The sequence below is a fragment of the Astyanax mexicanus genome, chromosome 11 (genome assembly GCF_023375975.1).
Source record: "Astyanax mexicanus isolate ESR-SI-001 chromosome 11, AstMex3_surface, whole genome shotgun sequence".
Lineage (NCBI taxonomy): Eukaryota > Metazoa > Chordata > Actinopteri > Characiformes > Acestrorhamphidae > Astyanax > Astyanax mexicanus.
The window spans coordinates 23,671,838-23,690,048 of NC_064418.1; the positions used below are offsets into that span (position 1 = coordinate 23,671,838).

Genomic DNA, 18,211 nt, shown 5'->3' on the forward strand with positions numbered 1-18,211 from the left:
AAAAAAATGTCTAGAGTACACATTGTTTCCTACTGTACTGGATAAACACCATGTTCACTCATTTGTGTTCTTTGTTTTTAGACAGTACTGGAAATGGATGTTCATCTTTATAGATTAGAGAAAGACCAGAGAAAGAGGAAGAAATGTCATTGGCCAGCCATTATAGATGTTTCCGGCCAACGTCGTGGGAACATCACAGTGTGTGATGCACTCTCAAATACGCATGGTGTCCACCACCATTATGCCAACCTTGGACAATACAACACAACCCATATTCTCACATTTCTGGATAGACTCCACAACATAACAGAGTTATTTTCGGCATAGCGATGGAAGGTGTACGACCGGCAGCCCTTTGTGTTGCAGGCTATGGAAAAGGCATGTGATGAAATTGATGTTTCCCATTGTTCCTTTCCGAGTATTGCCTCTGTGCATACAAAGCTTTATTTCCTTGCCTTTATCTCTGTTTTTTTTTTTTTTTTTACCCCTTTTGTGTTTTTGATCTCGATTTTTGGATAATCCCTTGGACTCTGGTTTTACTCTCGTTAGACCCTTGCTTTGACTCTGTTTATGATTTTGGATTATCTCGGATAGTTTTATGTGGTGGTATGTGTGTTTATAGCTTCTGGCCGTTGTTGTTCTTGTACATATTTGTAAATAGTGTAAATCAAACTTCCTCAGATCCAACTCTGCTACTACCTTTCCTATTTGTAAACCAGAGGTTTTTGATGGTACGCCCAGTCGGTGCAGTTGTTTCTTCTTGCAGTGTTCTTTGTACTTTGCTAACTCTCAGCCAGTCTAAAACAGCATTTATTGTGTCACGTTTATCTGGCGAGGTTTTAAATTGGGCTTTTGCTAGTTGGGAGGTGATTCAGGGTAAGACCTACACTGAGTTTGTTAAGATATTTCGTGACGTTTTCAATCATTCTCCTACTGTTTTATCTTCTGGTGATCTGTTGCTTTCTTTAGTTCAGGGATCACATAGTGCAGCTGAGTGTGCCCTGGAGTTCTGCACTACTGCTGCTGGTAGTGGTTGTAATGAGTCAGCTTTACTTACCTTGTTCAGGAGAGGTTTAAGTGAGGAATTACAGAGGGAGTTAGCTTGTCGCAATGATCAACTCATTTTAGAGCAGCTCATTGCCATGTCTATTCACCTGGATAACTTTTTAGCCTGTGGACCCAAGTCTACAAGATCCCCTCGTACTCGCCTTCCTGTATTTCCCCCTATTACCTTGTCCTCTGTGAATTATCCGGAGCCCATGGAGTGTGACACCACCCATCTCTCTCCTACCGAGAGACAGTAATGACTGCAGCAACACCTGTGCCTTTATTGTGGCAACCCAGGACATGTCAAAGCTATGTGTGGGTTACGACCCCAAAAACCTATGGCATCAACATTGGGAAAGCACGTAAAGGAAGTGTTCCCACTTCCGCGTTGACTTCAAAGTCGCTGATAGTAGAAGTGATCATTTAGTGCTGCTCTGTATCTGTTACTGTTCCAGCACCTACCTGTTGAACACCTAACCAACCCTCTCAAGGTTCGGGCTCTGAGTGGTACCTCCATCGGCTACGCCCCATCTCTCACATGACAAGTCCTGTCACCATCCAGACCAGCTTTCTTCATAGAGAGAGACTTTGTTTTTTGTTTTACCTGCTACTATCTATGACATTGTTCTTGATCTCCTCTTGTTTGAAAAACACCATCCCGTTATCTCCTGGGGCCTCATGTACTAAAGGTGCGTACGCTATATTTCAAGCTCACGGTCAGATGTACTAAAAATGACTTGAGCGTGAGAAAGTGTGTTTCCCCACAGGACTTTCATTTCGGGCGTACGTATGACACTTAGAGGCGATGCATTGAAATGGCAACTATTAAGATATCCTTTACGCAGACATTGTAGTAAGCCATTACTGGATAAATTAATCAGACAATTAAACAATAAATTAATCAGACAATTTCATTAGCTTACTGAAGTAATCATTCAACGTCTTTCCACTTAGCCTAGTTTATATAAACATGCATATAATGTTGCGCAGATAGCAGATGGAGATGGCAGCGTTTGCATTATTGGAAAATATTGCTAATGGACGAATTCATTGAGAGCGCATTTTCTGTTACCATTATGTTTTTTTTAGTTCATGAAGATGACTGGCTTATAAACCGTTCCAGATTTCCAAGAGCATGGTTTGGATAAGATTACAAGCTGAGTGTGTGACAGGTGGCTTCTTGGTAAGCAACTCATTAAAAGCATTTAAATGAAAGCATTTATTATCCATCTTAGAACAATTAACTTAAAACATGGGTAATTATTAAATTACTTAGAAGACAGCAGCTATGCTACACATTTTGCGACACTTTTTTGACGAGCATATTATACTCTAGCACAGGGATGGGCAACTTCCATGATGGAGAGGGCCACATTTTTTTCAGCATGACCATTGGAGGGCCACATGACCTCGCACTTCAAATAATTGAATATGAAAAACGCTACAAATGATTTTCAATAAGAACAAATTTTATATGAATTTATATCTGTATGTTTACAGCACCAACATTTATCAACAACTATTTTCTGCATATTAATGCATTTTAATACGGCAAAAGACAAACCGTTTGCTTAAAAAAAGTGCAAAAAGGAACTCCTTCATATCAAAGAACAAAAAGTTTGCTTAAAAAACTGATTGCAAATACAGTAGTTCCTCTGTGTAAAATAAGTTCATTATAACAAGTCCTTCATAAGCAACAAGGACAAAACATTTGCTTATAAAAGTGCAAAAGGCATTTGAACTCATTTATAACAAAGAACAAAAAAGATTTAAAAACTGATTGCAAATAGCTCATTCAATAATAGCAGAAAACTAGACCAAACTAGACCACCAATGAGAGAGCTCTGGTTTGGCCTGCTGGCTCACAATGGACTGGATGTCAATGTCAATTTTCGTGGTTGTTTGGTCAAAAGTAGAATTACGTTTTTTTTTTTTTGGTTTTTTTAAATTATGAAATTATGAAATTATTTTTTATCTATTCGCGGGCCGCACTGAGTGATGACGAGGGCCGTGTGCGGCCCCCGGGCCGCCAGTTGCCCATCCCTGCTCTAGCATATAATAATAATAATTATAATAACATTATACTCTGCGTAATTGAGGGAGGAGACATGGCAGGTGTGATGTTTTCGTGCACTTGCGCTTAATTTCAAGTTGATTGCAATGTACAAAGAGAAAGTACGTGGGATTCTGTGTATGCACGATTCGATACATCCAGATTTTTTGTGCATGCGAAACTTTTCAGCTCTGAGTGTACGGTACAATTTAGTAGGAAGTCCACGCAAGTCTTACAAGTACATGAGCACCATGATGGTTTCCTGGTCACCTTACTGCCATAAGAACTGTATTAATCCTGGCGCCAAGCTCTTCATTCCACTTGATAGCCCTCATACCCAGTCCACTTTTCGTGTTCCCCAAGAGTATTCTGATCTAGCTCTCGTCTTTAGCAAAAAGCAAAAAATAGAGCCACTAAACTTTCCCCACTTTCCCCACCATTTTTGTCTGCTTTGTGTAGTTCAATTGATTTTTTATCCTTTAATTTCTAATATGTATTGGGGCGTGAGGAGGCGGGGGTGTTGTGGGTCCGCCCCACGCCGGCGCGCAAAGCCATGTCTGTCCCAGCTGGTCCGCATGAGGACTGATTGAGCCGCCAGCTAGGACAGGCATATATACTGAGCCTCAGTCCTCACTCGAGAGTGACTTTCACTGGGGAGCTGAGGGCTGAGGCTGCACGGACTCATCTGTAACGCTTTAAAAGAATCTCTACAGACTCTAGAGCCCCACTGGGCTGGAGTTATGTCCTTTTAAGTTCTTTTGGATGTGGTGGAGGGCGTTTAAAATCGAATAAAGGTATGGTTTAAGTTCATTTACTCCCCATGTCTGTGTTATCTGTGTGCTTCCTCCTTCCGGGTCACAGTGGTCACGCCCCTAACCCCAGGGGCCTACAACAGTATTTTCTGAATTTCTCTGATATAACAGCTCAATTCTAATTCTTCAGGTAAAAGGTGCTTCCTCCTTTAAACAGCTATAACAACGCAACTATGTCTTAAAAGCATTACAAATCTGTTATTTCAATTATGCTTTTTAAAACATGTTGAAGCACAGCATAGAGGCTACAAAGTCAAACTATTATGGATTATAACTACACAGATTTTGGGAAGCATGCAAATATCCATAAGTATTGATACTAATGAATGGACATTGCTCATCATTCTCATGTAATAGAGCTAACATTACCTCCATCACCTCAAAGTCCCTGTGTCCCTGTGTCAGTCCACTATATATATATATATATATATATATATATATATATATATATATATATATATATATAAATATATATATATAGTCTATATTGAAGATCTATATTGTGGGCCGGTCTCTTAGAAAAAAAAAAGTGAAGAAAAAAAATCAAACAGACCCCTAAGGACTGTCAGAACGTTTTTTGAACATTTAGAGTTATCTGTTAATCTCACCCTTGGTTTGATGAGAAATAATAAAATAAAAATAATAAAGTCAATATAAATAAAACAAATAAAAAAATTAAATAAGATAAAAGATAAACTAATATAAAACAATCCCAGGCTTTCTGACATTAGTTCACTTTCAAATCATAGAAACAGCTCTTTTATACCATTGCTTTGCTGTTTGATCTACACTTGATCCGACCTTATTTATTAAAAAAGATTTTTCTTTTTTTTAACAAAACAGAGGCAATGCCACGCTCAATGCTGTGCTGTGACGTGCTCCACCATGCCATGCATGCAGCATTTTAGAACGCTGGACGAGATTTAAATTTATAAATTAATATATTTTATATAGTAATAAATGTGACCTGGTGATGAGAAATGAATGCAAACATATAACTATAGATCTGTGTATTTCCCCCTTTTTTTTTTTTAATAATTGACAAGCAGAGCGAGACGAGAGCACGGTGACAATGTGCTTTGATGTTTTTTAAATATAAAAGTGAATTTCAGTAAGATAATATAGGTGAAATAAAATGAATTTATTTTCAGTCTAAGTGCTTTTCTCTTTTCATTTTTTATTTTCTAAACTGGGTTTGAGAGAGAATGAGTGAGAATGAGCATCTATTAAATTCTCAAACAGCAGAATACCTATATCTACTATATTAAGCTACAATTAAAAGTAACTTATAATAACATAGTTACTGTGCACATTTTAAAGAATATTTTCTTTTATAATTTTGAAGATATTTTATTTTATTTTATTGCCGAGTTGTGAGTTGTTTTTTGCTGTGGTAAAGAAGTGATGGGTATATTACTTGGGTTGTGCAGTGCTTATGGTGGTCCAGTCATGGGTTTGCGTTTAATCTGGGCAGTCGCGCATCTCTTTTTTTTGTGGCCAAGATAGAAACACGTCAGAAATGTACCTGAACACACTTTACTTTTACATTACTCCTAAAGTCCAACACTATTTTAAGAATGCCTGCGCAAGGCGTGAAAATAGACTGTTGATGGGGTGTAAGGGTGTTAGACAGTTTGAGGTCCAGAGCACTCTGGAAGAGGTTTTCTTCAAGTATATCTCTGTACTTGACTGCATTCATCTTTCTTTCATTGAATCCAGTCGTCCTGTCGCTGCAGCTGAAAAACATCCACATAGCATGATGCTGCCACCACTATGTTTCACTGTTGGAACTGTATTGAGCAGGTGATGAGCAGTGTCTAGTTTTCTCCACATATACCGCTTTTAATTAACGTCAAAAATTTCAATCTTCATCTGGTCAGACAGGAGAATTTTATTTCTAATAGTCGTGGAGTCCTTAATGTGGGCTTTCATAGGTCTTGCACTGAGGAGAGGCTTCCATCGGGCAACTCTGTCATAAAGTCCTGAATGGTGGAGAGCTGCAGTGATAGTTGACTTTGTTGACTTTGTGAAACTTTCTCCCATCTTCCTACCGCATCTCTGAAGCTCAGCCACAGTGATCTTTGGGTTCTTCTTTACCTCTCTCACCAAGGCTCTTATCCTGAAATTGCTTAGTTTGGCTGGAAAGCCAGGTCTTTGAAGGGTTCTGGTCGTCCAAAACTTCTTCCATTTAAGGATTATGGAGGTCACTGTGCTCTTAGGAACTTTGAGTGCTGCAGAAATTCTTCTGTAGCCTCTCTCTGAGCTCCTTGGACAGTTCCTTCGGCCTCATTCTCATTTGCACTGACGCACTGTGAGCTATGAGGTCTTATATAGACAGGTGTGTGAATTTCCTAATTAAGTCCAGTCAGTTTAATTAAACACAGCTGGACTCCAGTAAAGGAGTAGAACCATCTCAAGGAGGATCAGAAGAAATGGACAGCATGTGGGGTAAATATTAGTGTCACAACAAAGGGTCTGAATACTTATGACCATGTGATTTCAGTTTTCCCTTTTTTTAAATATTTTTTTTCTGTCAAGATTGGGTTGTGAGTGTATATTAATGAGAAATACAGCATTTTTTTTTAACAAATGGCTGCAATGAAATAAAGAGTAAAAATTTAAAGAGGTTCTGAATACTTTCCGTACCCACTCTAAATGCTAACGATGTATTGACTAATTGGGAAACAGGGATTTCCCCGTTTAATTGTGTGGTTGCATTTGGCTTTTTGTTTGAGTGCGTTAGCTACTGCAAACAATAGAAGATTGGGACAATTTCAAATTGTTATGCTGACCTTAAACCAAATGATTTTCAAGCAATAGTGACATGAACAATGACAACAACCAATAGAAGAGCGGTGAAGGGGCTCAGCAGCAGCCGCTGGACAGAAACTGCGATAGAAGTCAGAAAAAGTGATAGAAGTCAGAAAAAGTGATAGAAGTCAGTCTCCAAACACAAGTAGCAACAAAAAAAACACCACTAATAGAAGCTTGATTTTTTTCTAGTCGTTTTTAACAAAGAAAATGCAGCTAAGAGGATTAGGAAAGTCTCTGTTTCAACTCAGAACAGAATGAAAAGTAAAAATGCTCCCAGCACGGATGTTTGCACCAAAAGATCACTGATTCGCTCATTTTGCTGTCAATCAAAAAGGGATTCAGCCTCAGACAGATCATTCAATCATTATGCAGAAGCTAGGTGTCTGGGCCAGCCAAGGCCAGCCCACTGCCCCATAGACCCCCAGAGATGCTGAGCGTCCGATGGGCGGGACAAAGCCCAGCATTTATCCAATGACTCGTCTCGTTTCGCTGCACTCTTTGCTTCACTTTTAAACTCTGTAGACGCCCAGCCTCCGCACTGTTTAAAGCACTGTGAAGCTGCGGGAATGAGTGAGAGGAAAGCCGTGTCGTTACCAGTGATTAGAAGCTAATTCTGGACAAAAGTTGAGAGCGTTGTAGCACATATTAGGTCAACGACATGTACACACAACAGTACATATTTGATCACTTATTTTTTGACATTTTAGGGGAAGCTGAGCTTCCCTTGCAGTCTTAGAGCAATCGCCTCTGGTGGTAATACATTTTATAGTGACTATATTTAAAGTTATTTTATTTTGCACTACTTTGTCTTATTGTGCAGCATTATTTTTAATACAAAGTTTAATAGATGCACATTTTGCAAGAATGATGTTCTTTATTGCATTAATTCTGTCTAAAACTAAGGCAAATGTATAGCAGTGAAACTGTAATTCTTTGCTACACATGGTTAAATTAAAAAAAGGGTGGGAAAGAAGCTTAAAGGCAGAGTTGAACACAATATTTATTTTATAAAATAAAAATAATAAGAACTCACAGTGTGACAAACTGTTGAATAAGGACAAACGTTGTGAGCCTCTGTTAATCACAGTATTGGTATACAAAGGCAGCTGTGGCTAAAAGTGCTTCTGTTTCTGCTCTATTGTTTAACAGCTTTTCTTTCTGTTAAAGTTCACCAGAAGCATGATGGGAAATAATCTAGTTGCAGTCTTGCAAACAGTGACCCTGCAAAATCCCTAGTCTTTGCAAAATCTTAGCCTGTGACTAAAAAGTCTGTGACTAAAAAGTCTGTGACTTGTCTATTGAAAGTCTTTTCAGAGTCTTTTCGAAGTCATCTAGTGTATGGTTATCATTAGATGCCTCTCGATGTGGATGATTTTAAATCAATTTACGAATGCCAAACATTTATTAATACCTGTCATGTACGCATTTTGCATAACGGGTATGCATTTTGATCTCCTAGTATGCTTGTACGATTCCATGTATTAAAATATGCATATAGTGATTTTGCATTTTGGCATGGCCTAAGTTTGTCTGTGTGGGTGTTTGCAGCCACTTGTGCTGTTTATCGAAGCGGATTTATGTCTGGTTACCATGAACAATATTCCAGTAAGGATAATACAGATCAAAGATCAAAATAATACAGATCAAACACAGTTCCACAACATTAAAACCCACACCGTATATATATATATATATATATATATATATATATATATATATATATATATATATATATATATATATATATATATATATTTACATGTCTTGTCAAGTCCTCCCACCAAATTCTTGTTGGTTGATTTCTTCTGGGAGCAGATGATTTTTTTGTGGATGAGTATACACTGAAAGGACAGTTATATACCGTATAATAATGCCATAATAATGACGATTTGTACCACTCCCTGGACAGGGAATAAACCTATTTATAGAATATATTTTACTTTCAATGGAAAATCTCTCATTCAAAATGCTGTGTTGTCCAAGACTATGCTTAATCCCTCTCTGGAAAACTGCCCATAATGTACAGGGACTGTAAAAAAGGAAATGGATTTGCTGTGCTCAAAGTTACTTCTATATACAAATTAAAGTTACCGTATGTAGTCAGTTCTTATTTTTCCGTAGTTCCTCTTAAGGAGGTTTTTCTTGTCACTGCTGCCTTTGGCCTGCTCACAAGGTGCTCAATGCCAGATGTCTGTATAGGTACTTTATGATTAAAACCCTCTGTTATATGCCCTAGATAACTAAACTTGACTTGAACTGGGCCATTAGCTCTCTGTGCAACTTAAGGAACAATCATAGCTTCAGTGCGTAAAACATTTTAATTAACAGCGGCTCCTAACTTTAATTGGGATTATATAAGTCTTTGATCTGTGACATCACCCTCGTCCCAGTTGCAGCACGGTAGGTCTGTTTCTTATTTGCTGGACTCTTCTCTGGCTTTTCTTCCCCTTTTCCGTTGCTGCAACTCCCCTCAGAAAAAGGAGGAGGTGCTGGAGAAATGCGAGTGGCAGCGCTCCAGCTTTCTGAGAGTGTGTCCTGTTTCGGGCTGGGATTCTCCACCACTTCTCCACTGGAGAACACACAGCTGGACGTCCTGACCAGTGTCCTGCAGTGTCTCCTTGGTCTGATCCCCCAGAACCCGGACTCACTTTTACACTTCGCTGTCAGGAAACACCAGAGAGATAATGACTTAGAATCAGAAGATTTGTTATTTTGCAGAATATTAGAGCCTCTAAAAATTCTGTGGAATACCACGTCTTTTATTCAAGGTAAGCAAAACTAAACTACTTTTTAAATGCAGCTTTTTAATGCATAATGCAGTGAGGTTTGCTGGCTAAGGGCTTGCTTGGTTCAGCTCTGTCCAGACTTGGATTGAACTGTAACTGTGAGAGAGAGAGAGAGAGAGAGAGAGAGAGAGAGAGAGAGAGAGGGGGAGAGGGGATGAATTCCTGAATGCAGCACTAGGCTATCTGCTGAAAAATGTAAAGATAAAAAATAATCATCTGCTGTGCACTTACTGTTTTGATTGGGAAAGTTTTTTCAGCTTGAAATTACACACACAAAGCATTGTATGTTAATATGTTACTAAAATGACTTCAAAATATATTAGAAAACACTTAATGGCTAAAATATTATGACAACAAAAATAGGCACTTTACTAACTCCTTCTAATGAACATACTATATTTAAGCTTATGAAAAGACAAATGAGTGAACTGCAGCTACCCCAAGAGTCCATCTGCATCTCCATCTCCAACCCCCCAACTCTCCACAAAAAAATCGAATAACACGTTAATAACTTACTGCAGAAAAAAAGGTAATTATACATCATCTACTCTATCTGTGGTGGGCGAAGGCATTTTAGCAGGTTAAATAAATAAAACTGGGATTTATTCTGCAAGGTAGGATGATGAACACGATGAGTCAGCTCTGTTCTGCTAGTTTTAACTGCTAGAGGAAAGCATGGATTTGTTTAAATTCTTCTGTATGAGCTGCGTTTAGTTGAGCCTGGTGTTGCCTGGTTAAATCACACCCTCGCAGCAGTAAAGACTAAGGCTGAGTGAGACATTTTTTCCACAGCCTTCGCCAGATGGTCAGAGAAGCCTGGGAGAGTTAGGGCGCTGGCACGTCGAGCAGAACCAGATGTCTGTGGATGAAATTACTCATTACTCCCAGAACGAGCAGAGTCACTGGTGCAGATACTTGTTCATTTCATTCATTGTATAACTCCAGCTGTGAGCCTCTGAATAACTGTATGTATGTGTGCACGTACTCGTAACAATTTAAACGTATTTCATGGGAATTGCTTTAAGATGCATAAACACGCTTTGAAAACACTGAGTCTCATACTAAACTATCTCCCAGCTGAAACAAATAAAAAAAATCCCATATAGGCCAGCCAGGGGGCAGTGGTGAGTCAGAATATGGTGCTGGAATTCAATAAATTGGATTAATCCATTTTCTACCTTCATTCAGGACATGACTTCAGAAATGTACAAAGTTCTGTACGCACATAAGGGTAGTTAATCAATATTATTAAGCTAAAGTGAGAGAATGTAACTGGGTTTAAAAGCTTATAAGTGGAGTTTAAAAGGTTTTAACAGGATTTAAAAGCTTATAAGTGGAGTTTAAAAGCTATTTAATTGGAGTTGAAATGTGTTGTTATAACTGAAGATTTAAAACCTTTAAAACTGCAGTTCAAAAGCTTTCTAACTGGAGTTTAAAAGCTTTATAACTGCAGTTTAAAAAGCTTATAACAGGAGTTTAAAAGGTTTATTACTAGACTTTAAAAGATGTATAATTGGAGTTTTAAAAGTTTCTAACTGGGGTTTAAAATGTTTATAACTGGAATTTAAAAAAGTTTATAACTGGAGTTTAAAAGCTATTCACTATATATGTAATTTTACCTTAAGTATAAAACTATGAAATAACTATAAAATTTTACATTTTAAACAGCTAAATTTGGCCAGTTAGCCAGCTAATTCAAGGAATTTAGCCAGTGCTTGCTAACTCAGCTTGCTCATGGTCATTACTTCTAAATCTCACTGTAATTAGAATCCCTAAATTGCTAATCTAAGTTATTTAATTATTAGCAAGCGCAAATTGTACTAGCCTTTAGTTAGCTAACATTTTGAATGTGGAAGTTGTGGAAATGTGGAAAGCAGCCCTGGTTTCTGACTGATTTAATGAACAAACATACTAGTACATATATAAATATAATGGTATTTTTAACTGTATTTTACATTTCTTTATATCCATTGTAAAAACTTTGTTGTAATTATTTTTTTAATTGATTGACACCACAAATAGTCTGGGCCAGGAACTGAGGAAGATAACTTAGCATTTTCACGCCAGCACTATTTGGTCTGGTTAAAACCTATTCTGGTACCCTGCGGTACCCTGCGGATTGATTGACCTATTATCGCACTCAAAACAACTGGATCAAAACAACCAGCCCGAGACCAGCTACAGGAGGTGGTCTCAGTCAGAGCCTGTGACTCTGGGTGGCAGTGTGAATGTAAATCACAGTGTCAGTATGTTCAGTGAATCATACGTGAGTGAACGGAAGCGTTGTCAGCCCTGAGTTTTAGTACGTTCAGTGAACAAAACACCCAGTGAGTGAAGGGGAGCGCCGTCAGCCCTGAGTGACAGTATGTCCAGTGAAGGGAGCACACAGTGAGTGAACGGGAGCGTCAGTACCTTCAGTGATTGGAGCACACAGTGAGTGAACAGGAGCCCTCAGCCCTGAGTGTCAGTATATTTAGTGAACTTTTTAGTCACTCTGCCACCAGATTTGTGGGTGATTCAGTGATTCACAGACCACACAGCAGTTCCCCTACCGGCCTGCATGGTCGCTGCTGAGCTCAACTACTGAACTGAGAAAGGAATGAATCAGCTGAGAAAGTGATTTGATTCAGTACGTTCACTCAAATGATTCTTCATTCAAACGAATCTGACACAACACTAATTTCAAACAAATGGAACGTGCCATAAGCTAGACAGTGATGCAGAGGAATGTTACCTTGAGAAAACTGTGGGAATTAATGGGCTTGTGCTTGGCCTTTTGCTTAATGTGGTGTGTTATAAGTTATGACTACCTAACCTAGCTTTAATGTATAATTTAAGACTAGCTGACCTAGCCTTAATTTATAATTTATGACTAGCTAGGGTGACCAAACGTCCGTATTTCCCGGGACATGTCCGTATTTCACTTCCTGTCCCGGGTTTTTTTTTTTTAAAAAGTGAGGAAATGTCCTGTTTTTTAAATTACCTTCATTGGACCATTACATTTACAGGCACTAGGGCACTGCGCACGGTGCTGCATGTGAAATAATCCCTGAGTCCTTTCAGTGAAAGCAGCCCTCTTCTTAAGGGGGGGGTATGCAGCCTAAAGGGGGCGCCAAATCAAAGTTCCACATAAATTTCCTATCCGGAGAAACAGCTTGCTCAAGCCAGGTGTCCTGGTTTACCCAAATAAAAATATGGTCACCCTATGACTAGCTAACCTAGCTTTAATTTATAAGTTATTACTAGCTAACCTAGCTTTAATTTATAAGTTATTGCTAGCTAACCTAGCTTTAATTTATAAGTTATTGCTAGCTAACCTAGCTTTACTTTATAAGTTATTGCTAGCTAACCTAGCTTTAATTTATAACTTATGACTAGCTAACCTAGCTTTAATTTATAAGTTATTGCTAGCTAACCTAGCTTTAATTTATAAGTTATTGCTAGCTAACCTAGCTTTACTTTATAAGTTATTGCTAGCTAACCTAGCTTTAATTTATAACTTATGACTAGCTAACCTAGCTTTAATTTATAAGTTATTGCTAGCTAACCTAGCTTTAATTTATAACTTATGACTAGCTAACCTAGCTTTAATTTATAAGTTATTGCTAGCTAACCTAGCTTTAATTTATAAGTTATTGCTAGCTAACCTAGCTTTACTTTATAAGTTATTGCTAGCTAACCTAGCTTTAATTTATAACTTATGACTAGCTAACCTAGCTTTAATTTATAAGTTATTGCTAGCTAACCTAGCTTTAATTTATAACTTATGACTAGCTAACCTAGCTTTAATTTATAAGTTATTACTAGCTAACCTAGCTTTAATTTATAAGTTATTGCTAGCTAACCTAGCTTTAATTTATAACTTATGACTAGCTAACCTAGCTTTAATTTATAAGTTATTACTAGCTAACCTAGCCTTAATTTATAAGTTATTACTAGCTAACCTAGCCTTAATTTATAAGTTATTACTAGCTAACCTAGCTTTAATTTATAAGTTATTGCTAGCTAACCTAGCTTTAATTTATAACTTCTGACTAGCTAACCTAGCCTTAATTTATAACTTATTACTAGCTAACCTAGCTTTAATTTATAAGTTATTGCTACCTAACCTAGCTTTAATTTATAAGATATTACTAGCTAACCTAGCTTTAATTTGTAAGTTATTACTAGCTAACCTAGCCTTAATTTATAAGTTATTGCTAGCTAACCTAGCTTTAATTTATAAGTTATTACTAGCTAACCTAGCCTTAATTTATAAGTTATTGCTAGCTAACCTAGCTTTAATTTATAAGTTATTGCTAGCTAACCTAGCCTTAATTTATAACTTATGACTAGCTAACCTAGCCTTAATTTATAAGTTATTGCTACCTAACCTAGCTTTAATTTATAAGTTATAACTAGCTGACCTAGCTTTAATTTATAAGTTATTACTAGCTAACCTAGCTTTAATTTATAAGTTATTGCTAGCTAACCTAGCTTTAATTTATAAGTTATAACTAGCTGACCTAGCTTTAATTTATAAGTTATAACTAGCTGACCTAGCTTTAATTTATAAGTTATTACTAGCTAACCTAGCCTTAATTTATAAGTTATTGCTAGCTAACCTAGCCTTAATTTATGTTATTACTAGCTAACCTAGCTTTAATTTATAAGTTATTACTAGCTAACCTAGCTTTAATTTATAAGTTATTACTAGCTAACCTAGCCTTAATTTATAAGTTATTGCTAGCTAACCTAGCTTTAATTTATAAGTTATTACTAGCTAACCTAGCCTTAATTTATAAGTTATTGCTAGCTAACCTAGCTTTAATTTATAAGTTATTACTAGCTAACCTAGCTTTAATTTATAAGTTATTACTAGCTAACCTAGCCTTAATTTATAATTTATTGCTAGCTAACCTAGCCTTAATTTATAAGTTATTGCTAGCTAACCTAGCTTTAATTTATAACTTATGACTAGCTAACCTAGCCTTAATTTATAAGCTATTGCTACCTAACCTAGCTTTAATTTATAAGTTATAACTAGCTGACCTAGCTTTAATTTATAAGTTATTACTAGCTAACCTAGCCTTAATTTATAAGTTATTGCTAGCTAACCTAGCCTTAATTTATAACTTATGACTAGCTAACCTAGCCTTAATTTATAAGTTATTGCTAGCTAACCTAGATTTAATTTATAAGTTATTGCTAGCTAACCTAGCCTTAATTTATAACTTATGACTAGCTAACCTAGCTTTAATTTATAAGTTATAACTAGCTGACCTAGCTTTAATTTATAAGTTATTACTAGCTAACCTAGCCTTAATTTATAAGTTATTGCTAGCTAACCTAGCCTTAATTTATAAGTTATTGCTAGCTAACCTAGCTTTAATTTATAACTTATGACTAGCTAACCTAGCTTTAATTTATAAGTTATTACTAGCTAACCTAGCTTTAATTTATAAGTTATTGCTAGCTAACCTAGCTTTAATTTATAAGTTATTGCTAGCTAACCTAGCCTTAATTTATAAGTTATTACTAGCTAACCTAGCCTTAATTTATAAGTTATTGCTAGCTAACCTAGCCTTAATTTATAAGTTATTACTAGCTAACCTAGCTTTAATTTATAAGTTATTACTAGCTAACCTAGCTTTAATTTATAAGTTATTGCTAGCTAACCTAGCTTTAATTTATGTTATAACTAGCTGACCTAGCTTTAATTTATAAGTTATTACTAGCTAACCTAGCCTTAATTTATAAGTTATTGCTAGATAACCTAGCTTTAATTTATAAGTTATTGCTAGCTAACCTAGCCTTAATTTATAACTTATGACTAGCTAACCTAGCCTTAATTTATAAGTTATTGCTAGCTAACCTAGCTTTAATTTATAAGTTATTGCTAGCTAACCTAGCTTTAATTTATAACTTATGACTAGCTAACCTAGCCTTAATTTATAACTTATGACTAGCTAACCTAGCTTTAATTTATAAGTTATTGCTAGCTAACCTAGCCTTAATTTATAAGTTATTGCTAGCTAACCTAGCTTTAATTTATAAGTTATTACTAGCTAACCTAGCCTTAATTTATAAGTTATTGCTAGCTAACCTAGCTTTAATTTATAAGTTATTGCTAGCTAACCTAGCCTTAATTTATAACTTATGACTAGCTAACCTAGCCTTAATTTATAAGTTATTGCTAGCTAACCTAGCTTTAATTTATAAGTTATAACTAGCTGACCTAGCTTTAATTTATAAGTTATTACTAGCTAACCTAGCTTTAATTTATAAGTTATTGCTAGCTAACCTAGCTTTAATTTATGTTATAACTAGCTGACCTAGCTTTAATTTATAAGTTATTACTAGCTAACCTAGCCTTAATTTATAAGTTATTGCTAGATAACCTAGCTTTAATTTATAAGTTATTGCTAGCTAACCTAGCCTTAATTTATAACTTATGACTAGCTAACCTAGCCTTAATTTATAAGTTATTGCTAGCTAACCTAGCTTTAATTTATAAGTTATTGCTAGCTAACCTAGCCTTAATTTATAACTTATGACTAGCTAACCTAGCTTTAATTTATAAGTTATAACTAGCTGACCTAGCTTTAATTTATAACTTATGACTAGCTAACCTAGCCTTAATTTATAAGTTATTGCTAGCTAACCTAGCTTTAATTTATAAGTTATAACTAGCTGACCTAGCTTTAATTTATAAGTTATTACTAGCTAACCTAGCTTTAATTTATAAGTTATTACTAGCGAACCTAGCTTTAATTTATAAGTTATTACTAGCTAACCTAGCCTTAATTTATAAGTTATTGCTAGCTAACCTAGCCTTAATTTATAAGTTATTACTAGCTAACCTAGCTTTAATTTATAAGTTATTACTAGCTAACCTAGCCTTAATTTATAAGTTATTGCTAGCTAACCTAGCTTTAATTTATAAGTTATTACTAGCTAACCTAGCCTTAATTTATAAGTTATTACTAGCTAACCTAGCCTTAATTTATAAGTTATTGCTAGCTAACCTAGCTTTAATTTATAAGTTATTACTAGCTAACCTAGCCTTAATTTATAAGTTATTGCTAGCTAACCTAGCCTTAATTTATAAGTTATTACTAGCTAACCTAGCTTTAATTTATAAGTTATTACTAGCTAACCTAGCCTTAATTTATAAGTTATTGCTAGCTAACTTACCTTTAATTTATAAGTTATAACTAGCTGACCTAGCTTTAATTTATAAGTTATAACTAGCTGACCTAGCTTTAATTTATAACTTATGACCAGCTAACCTAGTTTTAAGTTAAATAGCTGACCTAGCTTTAATTTATAAATTATAACTAGCTAGCCTAGCTTTAATTAATAAGTTATGACACAACTAAAATGTGTATGTCATCTTAAATATTATGGATTATTATAAAAAATGTATATTTTAAAATCATAGATGGGATTTGGAGTCACACAGCAATCTCTGGGAATTTTAATAGTTATATTTCATATATATATTTGGTAAAGTTTATAGTTAGAGTGTGGGAACAGGTTTTTATTTTTTCAGTGTTCTTTTTTTTTTTTTACATATCATACTTTTGCAATTAGGCCAATGTACAAGACACTGTGCTTTATAATAACATGTATTTTTGTGTGCACATTTATACATGTAATTTCCTGGGGACCAAAATGGCAACAATTTGGCAGAATATGCCATTTCAGTTTGTTGTAGTCAAGTCATAAATATCAGTGCTGTTAACAGATGATAAATAATCCAAAGAAGGGTCTGGGGGTGCTATGTTCACATTTTACTTCTGTTTCTTCAGGTTTATTGCTTTACATTCTACAGCAAGTCTGTTTATAGTACTTCTGCTGCACGGTTCACAGTAACATTACCTTAAGCTTGCCACTTTGGTGATGTTACACATAGTAAACACACGTGACTGACATCCAACTATACAGAGTAAGTCATTAGCATTTATGAAAATCTCTGTTATTACTGTAAAACAGCATACATATTATACAAAGGTATAAATCTGAATACAAGTAAATATTTTACATATCCTTTATATGATAGATATTGGTAACTGCTGATATATAATTTAATATTAAGGCAAAAAATTGTGCCTCAAAATTATGCTAATTGTTCAAAGATCAGGACTAAGTCTATGTATGACTGAGCGTGAGGGTAGCATTTGCCCTGTGCTAGTTTCCCATCATATGGGAGGAGCTAAATACAGAGATTTTTACTAATACTATCACATTAATTTAGTGCACAATCAAAACAAAATGCAAGAAAATTCTGTAAATATATATTAAGGTTTAATCATAGATTCTTGTAGTGTTTTTTTTTTTTTTTTATAAATAAGTGGATGCAGCACATCTAGATTAACCATGTCTTGTTTGGTTCTAAACTCTGTTAGTGCAGCCCAGTCTATGTATAGTAACTGGACAAAACAGTGATTGTGGCTGTTCTGAATTTTAACCCAAAAGCATTTGCTGGCAAGTGCAATGTTTTTGTGGGAGCACATGTATTTGAAAACCCACAATCAAGCAGCTTTGTAGACTTCGCCAAAAGAGTTTGAAACATACAAACACATCACATTTGTCACTTACATTGCCAGGCATTCAGACATTCAGTGTTACTTCTGTGGGTTAAAAATTAAAACACAAAATATTGAATCAATAAATCAGCAGGTATATATATTCACACAGTTTATTCATATTCTTCA

General features: G+C 35.6%; 1 protein-coding gene across 3 annotated transcripts in view; it reads left to right on the plus strand.

The window, feature by feature from the left end:
• The first annotated feature begins 9,250 nt into the window (after positions 1–9,250).
• Positions 9,251–18,211, plus strand: part of LOC103046416 (collagen alpha-3(VI) chain) — a 138,300-nt gene continuing 129,339 nt past the window's right edge. The window contains exon 1 of one of the 3 annotated variants that reach the window (XM_049484680.1): positions 9,251–9,494. The gene's annotated coding sequence lies outside the window, so the exon portion shown is untranslated. The remainder of the gene's footprint in view (positions 9,495–18,211) is intronic. The other 2 variants (XM_049484681.1, XM_049484682.1) reach the window with 2 other exon arrangements.